At 38.3% G+C, this 12,010-nt stretch overlaps 1 long non-coding RNA gene across 1 annotated transcript; it reads right to left on the bottom strand.

Annotated features, from left to right (window-relative positions):
• Window positions 1-1,551: 1,551 nt before the first annotated feature.
• Window positions 1,552-8,058, bottom strand: LOC149917513 (uncharacterized). The gene is made up of 3 exons (XR_016467507.1): window positions 7,661-8,058; window positions 2,577-2,666; window positions 1,552-1,760 (listed from the first exon to the last, which is right to left on the bottom strand). It is a non-coding gene; the product is annotated as an uncharacterized LOC149917513 (long non-coding RNA).
• Between the last annotated feature and the right edge of the window lie 3,952 nt (window positions 8,059-12,010).

The following is a 12,010-nucleotide window of genomic DNA, read 5'->3' as shown; positions in this document are numbered from 1 at the left end:
GTCTTTCACTATACTCATGTTAAACAAAGCTGAAAATGTCATACGTAATTAAACTGTTTTGCTCACAGGGTTGATGTATCATAAATCAACTCATTCTTGCTGAAGAAAAAACATTATTCGGACTGTATCTTAAAAAAATATTGAAATTCAGCTTCTATCTAAATGCAGAATTTCAAAAAGATTCTTGAACTTCTCAGATAGTGTTAGCAAAAAGGTTTAAAATACCCGTACAATTTTAGAGAAATCACATTATCTGGTTTATTGTGAAAGCACACTAGATTGATTATTTGTCATTTTGAGTTAACAATAATGGGCATCATCTTATGCTTTTAGAGATAAAGGCTGCTAAAATTTGCTGTTTTCTCAGCTCAGTAATATTTACTGTAACAGTTTACTGCTGTGGTGAAAGATGTCACTTTTTCCATTATCATGTCCCTTTTAGATAGCATCCCAAGTTATTCGTTTCAATTCCCTTTAGGATAAAACATAGCTTGTAATACATATAGTTGGTAGTTAAAAGCACTTGGAAATGCTAAATACGTCATATTTTCACAGGTAAGTTTGTAATTTGGTGTCTCTACAATTAAAGAATTCTTTAGTCTGAATTCTGAAAGGTGTATTCAGGGCTGGTTCCTTTCAGCACATTCTTGATCCATGAATGGTGTGTAATCTGCTCAGCACAGAAATTGGTCAGAGACTTGAGAACTATATTATATTTTTGCTTGTTAGTGTCCACACTAACATCTCAGTTTGACTTGTCCTTTAAGTTGTGTAAAGAAAAGAGAGCTCTATCTATTCTCCTTCCCAATGAATCAGAGTGGTGAAAAACATAACTATTTACTAGATCTAAGTGTACAAGATCTAAATAGCCTGCTCACTGGTATAAAGGCAAATCTGATAGAAGAACACACCAATGGAAATTGCAGTTAAACATTTTTCAGTTGGGGATTTTTTTTTTAACTGACAGTATTTTTTATACAGATCAACAAGTAATAATGTTCTCTACAGCACATTTTAACAAATGGATTTACTATGGTTAAGTAGAAGTTTAGTGCTTGAGCCATTTAAACATTACTTTTGGGAGCTACAGGTCCAATGCAAGTCTTTATTACTTCTATGGCTACTGATTCAAGTTCCAGTAGTCTTTCTGTTTATTTAATCTTAGAATCACAAGCCCAGTGGGCCCACTTCAGTCCATTGAAAATGTGAATATATTTATTTGATTATTTTTTCAAGAGTTCCTTAAAACCAAAATGCAATCTAAATGGTCTGAATTAACATTAGTACTCTAACCCAAACTAAACCAAAATACATTTAGTATACCTATAAACTCTTCTCTAATGTTAACAATTCTCTTTTGAACCAGAAAAAACAATGCAGAGCCAGATATTTATGTTGAGTAACGCTGAAGACATTGAACTATTCAGCTGCACCAAACATGAATTATGAGATAGGGCTAATAATGTAAAAAATCAATTAAAACCTCCTCCCTTCCTTCTGCTTTTATATCTCCCTATATGAACCTTTCTGAGAGCTACAGATGAGTGTGTATAATAGTGAATATCTTTATTAATCATTGATTGCAGGCCTCCCAGGTTACTGTGTCTCATGGCAGTGAAGGGAATTATGACCCATGGTAGAGAAAGGCTGAGTGAGTGAACATCCTTGGAGAAAAGCTCACTGATCCTATACAGATGCATTAAATTGGAACAGGTGCCTGGAGAAGCTCTGAAATCTCCTTGGATATATTCAATATTTGGCTGGAAAAAAACATATAATTTGTCTTATAAATGTAATTTGAGTTTAAAATTATTTCTAACTATGAATTAGACCCTGCTTTGTACTGGTGGGTTGAGCTAGAAGGCCTTAAGATAATTTGGTTAGCTGCTGTAACCCATTTAGCTACAAATCCTATCAGTACTGGGTGAATATCAGCGCACACATCCTCCCTTCAAGACTGCAGTTTACATAAGTGAGACACCAAATTGTATTTTCATACCTGAACATTTTTTTTTAATTGATTCTAAGAAAACAACTGCTCTGTTTTTGTTTTTGTTTTTTTTTCTTTTTAAAGAAGTTAGAAAATGGCAAAATAATTTTCTTTCCATTAAAAAAAATAAAAAAATAAAAATCTCAGAACAACAGTATGTCTGAAGGAACAAGAGAGGAAGCAAAACACATGACACATACTGTGTCCTCAAATGGTTGTGCTGTACCAAGATAGAAGTCAGATTTCATGGACAAGTTTCCAAGGAGCAACAAATGTCTTTGTCCTAACTTCAGTTATTCTAGATTTTTACTTCTAACAGTATGGGATACAGCCTTTGGAGAAAATAAAACAAATTTACCTTGTATCATGTTACTTGTTGGAAACAAACTTTATAATAAACATACATATATTTCAGTGTTGTTGATATACATATGTAATATATCTACATATGTGTAGGTAAACATACTTTCTCCCTGTCATCACAGCAGGTCCAACTTCTTCTATTAAATTGCTGTAAATGTGAAATGAAAATGAAAAAAACTATCAAAAGACATTCAAAGGTCCTTAATGAACAAGCATGTCTTGCCTGGCATGGAGAATCACAAAGAGGTCAATAGGTCTTGCTTTTGTAGCATTTATACTCGGTGGGAATTGAGTGGAAGTCCTGATGTTTGACCTAGATAGGAGAGAGATTAGGTGTTGTATTGTGGCATTACAACCACCATGTCCTTATAACATGAATTTTTGTTTCCTCCATGTTAATATCTTGTGACAAAAAGCAGAGTCCATAAGGCCTTTGTTGCCAAGGGGAAATACTGCTATAATGTTACAAGGAAACACTTGCACTTTATGACTTGTTCTCTCCATTGTTCGGGGAAAAAAAAAAAAAAAAAAAAAAAAAAGGCCTATTCATTTACAACATATAAAAGTCCTCTTTTCTGTTTCAACAAATGAGTGTGGACATGCTATTCTGTCTTCTGTCAAACTTATAATCTTTTATACTCTTTCAGGGAAGATAAAATTTTCTAACTCTATCACTGGAAAGCAATAGTATATTAGAATGAAAGAATTATTCAATTTTCTTCATAATGGCTCTTTAAAAAATTGTAGGCTATGATTATTTTGCAATAATGCAGACTTAAATGATAGAAAACTCTCATCCATAATGACAAACATCTCATCTTAGGTATTTTCAAGTAAGATTTAATAAATTTAATAAATCATAGCATTTCTTTTCCCGTGGTTGATATTCATTAAGAGAGCTCATAATTTCTAAATTCCAGTCTGCTGAAAATAATGAAATTAGATCAATAGAGTTATGTTTAATGGCTTGTGTTATGCAGCTCATCTGAAAAAGCTCTAAACGTACATTTTCATAAGGTCTGCATTACTCAACTCATTGACTATAGTGAGGTGATGAGCTAATGCTGTTATTTTTAGTTCCTGCAGGTTTTATCCAAGGCATGTTGGAGATAAAGAGCTAGAAGGAATGACTGTGCTGAATGTGGAAGTAGAATGCATTATGAATGATTTTAAGTTCTGGTTTTCGGGAATGAGAGTTAGGCAGTTCTGAGTAGTGTTGTAATTGCAATTTCCTCATTTTAAGGACTCCAGTTATTAGGTTTGGGAATGCTGCCCACGTTCACATTTTCACAGAATATATTGATTGGAAGGAGCAAAGAAATTGCCCTGCTGAACTGGGCCTGTATGCTCCTGTATCTTGCCACGGCCAACATTAGGAGAACATGCAAAGAAATGTATGGGAGCTAGTTGGAGTTCACATGTAGGTCTCGGTGTAAACTCTGACCCCTCACTTTAAGACTGTAACAGTGAAGTTTTCTTCCTTCTTCCAATTTGTTATTTACATTGACCACTGTAACTCTGTTAACCCTTAGGATTACAAGGAGGTAGAATGGAAGCTCATGTTACCATCACATTTTGCTTATTTCCTTTCTAAGAAAATACCAGTATTTTCAGACTCCCTCTGTTTTCTCTTTTATTCTCTTTCACTTTCCTCAGAGCCCCTGTAAATCTGCAGTGCTCTTCTCAAGACAATGTATGGGATCGGATGCACATCCAGTGCAGGGGGAAGGTCACTTCTGTGGGTCATCTCACAACCTTCTAACACCTGGTGGTTTTATCCAGCCCTTTCCTACGCCAGCTGCCAGTTTATCCATTCTTATGAAAATAGATACACATTAAGCAGAAGTTTTTTTTTCCCCTTACCGTGAAGCCATTACTGACTTTATTAGCATGGCATTCTCTGGGTGAGAATATCCAGTCATCCACTTTGATCAGTATTCCTTACACTTCCCTACCACCTTCTCTGCACTTCATTAATTCTGTTCCAAAATGTAAAACTCATAATTTTTAGGTTAATCTCAGTGTCATAAAAGAGTAGTGAATTTAGTAAAGTGTTTGGAATTCCTATATGCAAGGTACTGTGCAGAGAAATTGGAAAATGACAACATTCTAAAATTAGTCAGCTGGCTTTTTTTTATTCAGAGGAGATTGAGGCTGGTCCAAAGAAAGCCCTTTTTAGTGATGTTTCTTTACTCTTTCTATCTTTGTGTTTGTAAAGGTGTTTGCAATTTAAATGAAGAAACTGGTCAAGAGCTTCTTAAAGGATCTTGTTGGCTCAAGTCCAGAGTGTTCTAAATAATTAGAAAAGTAAGTATGGGGATGCGCAAGATATTTTCCAAGGCACAAAGGACAGTTAGGTAACCAACTCCCAGGACAAATCTTAGGCTCACTGCAATCTGTGCCACTTAAAAATCCCATACCTTTGTAACTTTATGCGCACTGAAAAATCTGAATGATAATAATAATAATGAACAGAGAGCTGGAGATGTAGATTGTGTCAAGATGTAAGACTCATAATTACAGCACAGGAAATGGCAGCAGATTATGAAAGATCTTTGGCCTGAAATGATGTAGCAAAAATCTCTAAGCATCTGGTTAAAGAGGCCTGTTAACAAGAGCCTGAATTTCTACAGGCTGGCCATGTTATCTTACATGGAACATTTTCTGCAGATGAGAGCAAGCAAGTGTAAGACAACAACCTTGATTTTTCTTTTGATAAGTATTGGGAAATAAAAGACGGTTTGAATTTATTTAGCTGGTGTTCCATAGCAACTGCCCAGTAAAAGCATTTTTTGGGTTTTGTCTAAAAATGACAGTATGGCTTACTAGAACTGCCTGGTCTTGTGCTGGCCTGCATCTGTGTAAATGCTGCACAGTGCACAAATGTGAACAATGTTTGTTTTGTCTGACTGTGCTATATTCAGGTTGGCATGGCCTTGCTTCCAGGTTATTAAAAGAAGGGTTGCTACATATATATATATTCACCAGAATTGTCTATTTGATTTTATTCAACTTTATTCTAGTCTGCTCTTATATTCATCTCAAATTATATATGCTCATAATAACTTGCACAAGAAATACACATATGTAATAGTGTTAATGAAATCAACTTTTTTTCACTTCTAAGGTCTATAAATTTGGATATAGTGAAGCTGAATTAACATTAAAAATATGACAGAATTAATCAACTCCATTATTGCATTCTAACATACAAAGAGAAATTCCCTGTATGGAAAGTCAGTGTGGCTTTTTTTGTGTGTGAGATTGTATCTTTAATAATAAAACTTATTTTTGCCTTTCATTATCTAAAAGGAACAGAAAAGAAACTTGGCCCAAAAAATTATAATATAATACAATAATATAATATAATGTAATATATATTTTAAAAATCTATCAGTAAAGCCCTAAATGGATGACCTTATTTATATGACAAATGTTGCAAAGCTATTTACAGTGAGTTGACATTTGCCACACTATTTATAATTTATAATAATGTTGTTGTAATTGCTAGCAGCACAGCTGTATTGCTTGGGCACTCAGACATCCTGACAATATATGGTTTCTTCTGTATAAATACGATGTAAATAAAATGAAAAGCAATCTCTGTCTCTAAATAATCTTAGCAGGCAAGGCAGAAAAGGATAGTAGAAAATGAGTATTATTACAGAGAAATGAAGTGACTTATCCGTGGTCCCATTAGATGTGAGAAAGCTGGAAATAGAAGACAAGTCTCTCGAGCCTCAGCCATCTGAGCCTCGGTCTAGTGGTTTGTTTGTTAGTCTAACCTGTCACTCACATATTCCTTGAGCCCACCTATTTGCAATCTGCACCAACCAAAATTTAACAGATACATTTTAAAGGTTATTTTTAAGTCCTGGGTTGCAGAGAAAATTCTTTGTATTCACAGGCCTGTGGTGATAAGAAAACACTAACACAGTCTCATAGGAAAACAAATTTTTAGGAGGTCATATAGATACATGCTGACACTGATTTACTTGTGACAGTGGCGAGCTTCATGTTAAGTGTGTGCTTACAATTGGTTTGCACATCTACTTTGACCGTATCCTGTGGGACAGGGTGCTGCTCCACTTGGTGGTGATGCTGACTTCAAAGATGTTTATCAGGGAGCATTACTGCAATTATTTCTGTTTTATTTTAAGCGAGGAAGCCATTGAATTTCCCTGTCTTTCTAGTGTTAGGCTGGATGAGGACCAAGGAGAATTTTAGCTGGGCAGCAAAGGGACTTGCCTCAAAACTGACCACAAATTCAGGGACTGATCCATCACTTAGTTGCAGTTGTCTTCCTGAAAATAAACAGGAATGTAAAATTAAAGAAACAAGGGAAACAGAATGTAGTCCAGAATAGGAGTGCTACGGGAGGGGAAAAGGTAACTTCTGAGCAGATGATTTGTTGGAAAGACAGAATGGGAAATTTATAAGTGGGAAACCCTTTCAGTATGTTTTTTTAATTGATTTCTGAGAATTTATTATTATTATTATGTACTCATTTGTTATGAAAGGAATGAGTCGGGTACTACATTTCTTTTTTAAACGGAAACAAGATGGCTTGGATCTTAGCTGACATCTGGAGTTTTTGTCATTGATGTAAATCAAAGGATTTTAAAATATGGGAGCCAAGGGATACTTTCACATGAGGAAAAGCCAAAAAATGAGCTGGAGATCTGTGAAAAAATGGCTGCAAATCCCAATTTTGAAGTATCACTGATCAGGATGATGGACAGCGTCCCTGGGAACTCAGTGTGCTGGGAAAATTCCAGCAGAGCCTCGCAGAGATAAGGAGCCTTTCAGAAAGGAAACTGCACAAGGATGGGGTTTCTTTTTCTTTCTTTCTTTTTTTCTTTTTCTTTTTTATTTTCCCCCTTAATTTATATTTGTCCTTAGCATACAGAGTGTGTTACAGCACTTTGTTTTTATAAAGCTGTACCCTAAAAGAAACATTCAATGCATTTTCAGTAAAGGAAACACTACCATAAGATATTTTGTTTCATGTTATGACACAGTGATAGCTGGCATTACAAAGCACTGTCTGTGCGGTGTGGGTGTGCTGAATGAAAGCCTGTACAGAATTTGGTGCGAGGAAAATGAATCCCTCAGAAACAGGCATTGATAAAAGCATGGGGAAATCATAAGGTAACATGGACAATATTTCCCTTTTGGAGAAAAGCATTGTAAAATGTGGCTGCCAGCTCTGAGGAGCCCTGGTTTAGCTTCTGCAGACACAAACGCTACAAATCCTGCCATATTAATTGGATTTCTCCCGGGGAAGTTGTTCCGTCCCTCATTCACCTGGTTACAATCCAGCTGATGCAGCAGTCGCCATGGCAACGGCTGCTTCAACATTTGAACCTGTACAGATACTGCTGGGTAGTGCCCCTCACGAGAGAAATGCTGTGGGTGGGAACTGCGGGATCCGACGTTCGCTGCGCTCGCTGCGAGCCGGGAGCGGCTCTGCGGGGTGAGGCTGACACCTGGCGGCCGCCTCTGCGCCGTTCGGGGCACGTCCGGCCCTGTTTGAAACGGGCGGTTCGGTTCATCGAATCAGAGTGTCTCGGGTTGAAAAGGAGCCATAGAGATCGTCCAGTCCAGCTCCTGGCTCCTCACAGCGTCATCTCGAATCCGAACCCTGTATCCGATAGTGTTGTCCTAATGCTGCTTGAACTCCGGCAGCTCGGAGCCGTGCCCACCGCCCTAGAACCCTGTCTCTAACCCCAGCTGCCCCTCCCCTGACGCAGCTCCATGCCGTTCCCTCGGACCCTGTCGCTGTCACACGGCTCAGCGCTGCCCTCCGCTCCCTGTGCGGAGCTGCACCCGCCGTCAGGCCCCCCCTCAGTTCCTTTGCTCTGTGCTGAGCACAGCCAGGAACCTCAGCTGCTCCCCGTACGTCTTCCCTTCCAGAGACCCTTCACCATCTTTGTACCCTTCCTTTGGACACTCTCTGATAGTTTTAGATCCTTTTTGTACTGGAGTGCCCCAGACTGCGTGCAGTACTTTTCCTGTACATTATAATTGTTCCACGGAGCTCATGGCTGATGTTGCACGATAAAAACAAATCATTAGAAAATCAAACATGCTTCGAATTGGAGCTTTCAATTCTAACTTCCCAGCTAGCTCATTCATAAAGTCTGACGCATAAGAAAAATTCAGTGGTGAGCACTGGCCACTTAGACATGCTGCTGGACTCTGATTTCAGAGTGAATCAAGCTTTTTACATTTCTTTAAAATTGAAGTTTTCTTTTTTTTTCTTTTTTTTTCTTTTTTTCTTTTTTCTTTCTTTCTTTCTTTCTTTCTTTCTTTCTTTCTTTCTTTCTTTCTTTCTTTCTTTCTTTCTTTCTTTCTTTCTTTCTTTCTTTCTTTCTTTCTTCCTTTCTTCCTTTCTTCCTTTCTTCCTTTCTTCCTTCCTTTCTTTCTTTCTTTCTTTCTTTCTTTCTTTCTTTCTTTCTTTCTTTCTTTCTTTCTTTCTTTCTTTTTTGAGGCAGAATATGAATATGTAGCAAATAATCTCTTCTAGGCAGAACCTATCTGAAGCTTATGGCTTATTAAGCATCATGCATATGACCAGAGCTTAAAAATACCATAAATAAATCCAGCGAGAGGACGCACATAAATCCTCAATACTATCTATTCTTCAGGCACTAGCAAGGGCACAGTGAAATCGTGGGGGAGCTGCAGGTGCACCACAACGCGGGTAATTCCTGAAAGCCTTGTGCCTGTCAGCTCCCAAGGGCAGACGGAACATCTCAGTGCCATGGAAAGGATTTCTCCAATGACAAGTGGTTTGTGTGTCTCCTTTGTGGGGGTACAGCATAAACTCCCTCTATTTAGTTTGGTAGCTGATGGGAGAGAGAGAGAGCGGAGCTTTAGCTGCCCTCCCTTCTGCTCCATTTTCCTTTGAAAAGTGTTCTGCTGCTGGCATTATTAACTCTGAAACTCCCCATACAGCTGTGGGCTGCGAGGACTGGATCTCCTATGCGACCATGGAAGAGGCACAAAGGTTTCCTTGTGACTACTCGCTCTTTTTGTGTCCCTACAAAAGCCCACTCACAATGTAGTATGCTGTTAATAGCTAAAGCACAAGATGTGGTAATGTAAATGAAGCCTGAGCAGCTGAAGCGAAGGTTTTGGGGAGACTGGGGTCTAAATGATTGTGCTTTATCTTCCTTATTGAGTCACTGCCACATGACTGTTTTGGCTTAATCCCTTCATAGCACTTTATGCAGAGGCAATCCGTTCAGATGTTTAAACACATATTCATTATATGCTGTATGTGCTCAGATGTCCTTGCATGTGAATATGGCTTTGTTAGTACTCTGTCCTCGAGTATATATTTCACCTGTCTATGTGATTACTGAGGAATTTTGGCAAAGTTTTGGCTTTGTTGCAAGACTGTACCTCCCATTCCCTGAACTAACATTATGTTCTTTTCATTAACATGTACAAAAATGCACTTTTTTTGTTGTTGTTGTTTACTAAGAAATGTTTACTAAGAATTTGCAAAATCTCAGCATGGAAGCAAAGGAACTGAGCATCACTGAGGATATGTGTGCAGTAGAGATCCAAAGAGCTTTGGGTTTTTCAAAGAAAGGAGAATCGGGGGCCCCTGAGAAGTGTACGCATGCCATGAATGTCCCTTCTGTTTGTCAGCTCTGAAGCAGTGTCAAAGAAGCTCCTATCTGTGACAGGCAGACCTGACAGACAGCATTGTTCATTCAGTTTTTATTCAATATAAGGGTCACAGATCCCAGTGTCAGGATAAACTAAGACTAAGTAAGTGGTCTGATTGATCCTGCACTTCTAGGACATGGCAGTCTGGGATGTGGGTACTAGATGTAATTCAAATTTTGCAAGCATGGGATAAAGACTCTGAGATGAAAGTGAAAGATAGGAATTCTTTGTTAGGGTGGAAGCAAGCCACGGTAGCAATTTAAATCTATTTCTACATATAATATATGTGGCCTGCATACAGTTCCTAATTTTCATTTTTATTTTCTATGACATCTTGCCAAGTTGAGGGAACAGTAGTGAGACAAACTGATGCCACAGAGACTGTGAAAAAAAAGGAAGGTAAGAAGAAGTCTGACATCCTGGCACTGTGCAAAAATCCTGATAAATTCATTATCAGCCACTGTGGAACTGTGCTGTTTCAGAATAACTGTCAACCTCACCATGCTAGTTCTTTTATTCTGGGAAAATATTTCTGTTCTTTTCCTGATACATTCTGCTAAATTGGGCGTTTGTGGCTTCTAAAATCAAGAGCTACTGGACAAGAGCAGATGGAACAAAAATGGACCATAGTAAATTATTATTGTTACAAGGATGTGGGTATTTGAGCCTAACATGGTCTCACATCACTGTAATTGTAGTTCTTATTTCAAAGAGCCATATACAACAAGGAATAAATATAATGGACAGCATTTTCCTCACCAGCCAAAGACCCAAAATGTCATTAACTTGAAATGGAAACTAGTCCTTTAAAATGCTCAGCTGCCCCTGAACCTCCCTATTCAAGCGATCCACCTGCACTGCAAAGAAAAAAAAGTTTCTTAACAGATGTTTCCTGAGAAAAGCTGTGTATAACTAAGCCTAAAGGGGTCGTTGGAACTTGATCCTTGAAGTTCCTTCCAACCCTTGAGGTTCCTTCCATTCTATGATAAAGCTGGAGAATCACTATAGACAGACAGAAGCAAATGGGGATTCTCTAGTAGCAAGTTTCTGTTGCCCTTCTTCTATCCAAAGACCCTTGAGAATCAGGCTAGAGAAGTTATACACAAAACTTTTAAGAAAGTCAACCAACACAAATGTTTTTCATTAGAAGTTCATAATGAATGTTGAATTGCCTTGTTGTCAAAGACCAGCTCACAGCACATTTCAGTTTGCATCTCAGTGCCAGCAGAACTCACGTTTCCTTACAGAAGAATATATTTTGAAGCAAGTGTTCCAAATGCTTATACATTCAGCTATTTATGATAAAGTGACTGAAGTTATTGTCTAGACGGTGGCTGAGATTTGAAGGCACCTCTGGAAACTGCACTGCCCAAGATCCTCCTAGAGGTATGATCAGCAGGAGCAGATTGCTCAGATTCTGTCCAGTTGGGTTTTGAGTAACTCCCAGAATCAAGACTCCATGATTGATTTGGGCAGCCTGTACCTGTGTTTGAGGACCCTCACCTTAAGAAAGGTTTTCCTTGTGTTTGGAATTTCTTGTGTATGAATTTGTGCCACTTGTCTTTTGTCCTGTCACCAAGAACTACTGAGAAGAGTGTGGCACTTATTACTTCAGGCACACTCTTCAGGTCTTTATGGACATTGATGAGATCCCCCTGATCCTTCTCTTCTCCAGGCTGAGCAGTCCCATCAGAGTAAAGGAGGCAGTCTGGGAACTCTGCATCTGAAATCAATTCTGGAACTGACATATTTCAGAAAATTGAAGTGAAATTCCATGCTGTGTCACTATAGTAAAAGCACAAGGGTCATGACCCAGTAGGAAGATAGGTTAAAGTAACTTCAAGATACTTTTGTGCTCCTTTAACCTTGGATTGCCCTGGGGTCTGCTGAAAGCTCTAGCGTAATCTATTCAGCTAAAACTGTGGCTCCTCTGCACTGTCCTAAGGGGATGTGAAATAGGATTGCATGAAATAG

The sequence above is a fragment of the Phasianus colchicus genome, chromosome 6, assembly GCF_987193195.1.
Source record: "Phasianus colchicus chromosome 6, bPhaCol1.hap1.1, whole genome shotgun sequence".
Classification (NCBI taxonomy): Eukaryota; Metazoa; Chordata; class Aves; order Galliformes; family Phasianidae; genus Phasianus; species Phasianus colchicus.
Note: the sequence above shows the minus strand (reverse complement) of the source record. Positions and strands in the feature narration are given on the sequence as shown.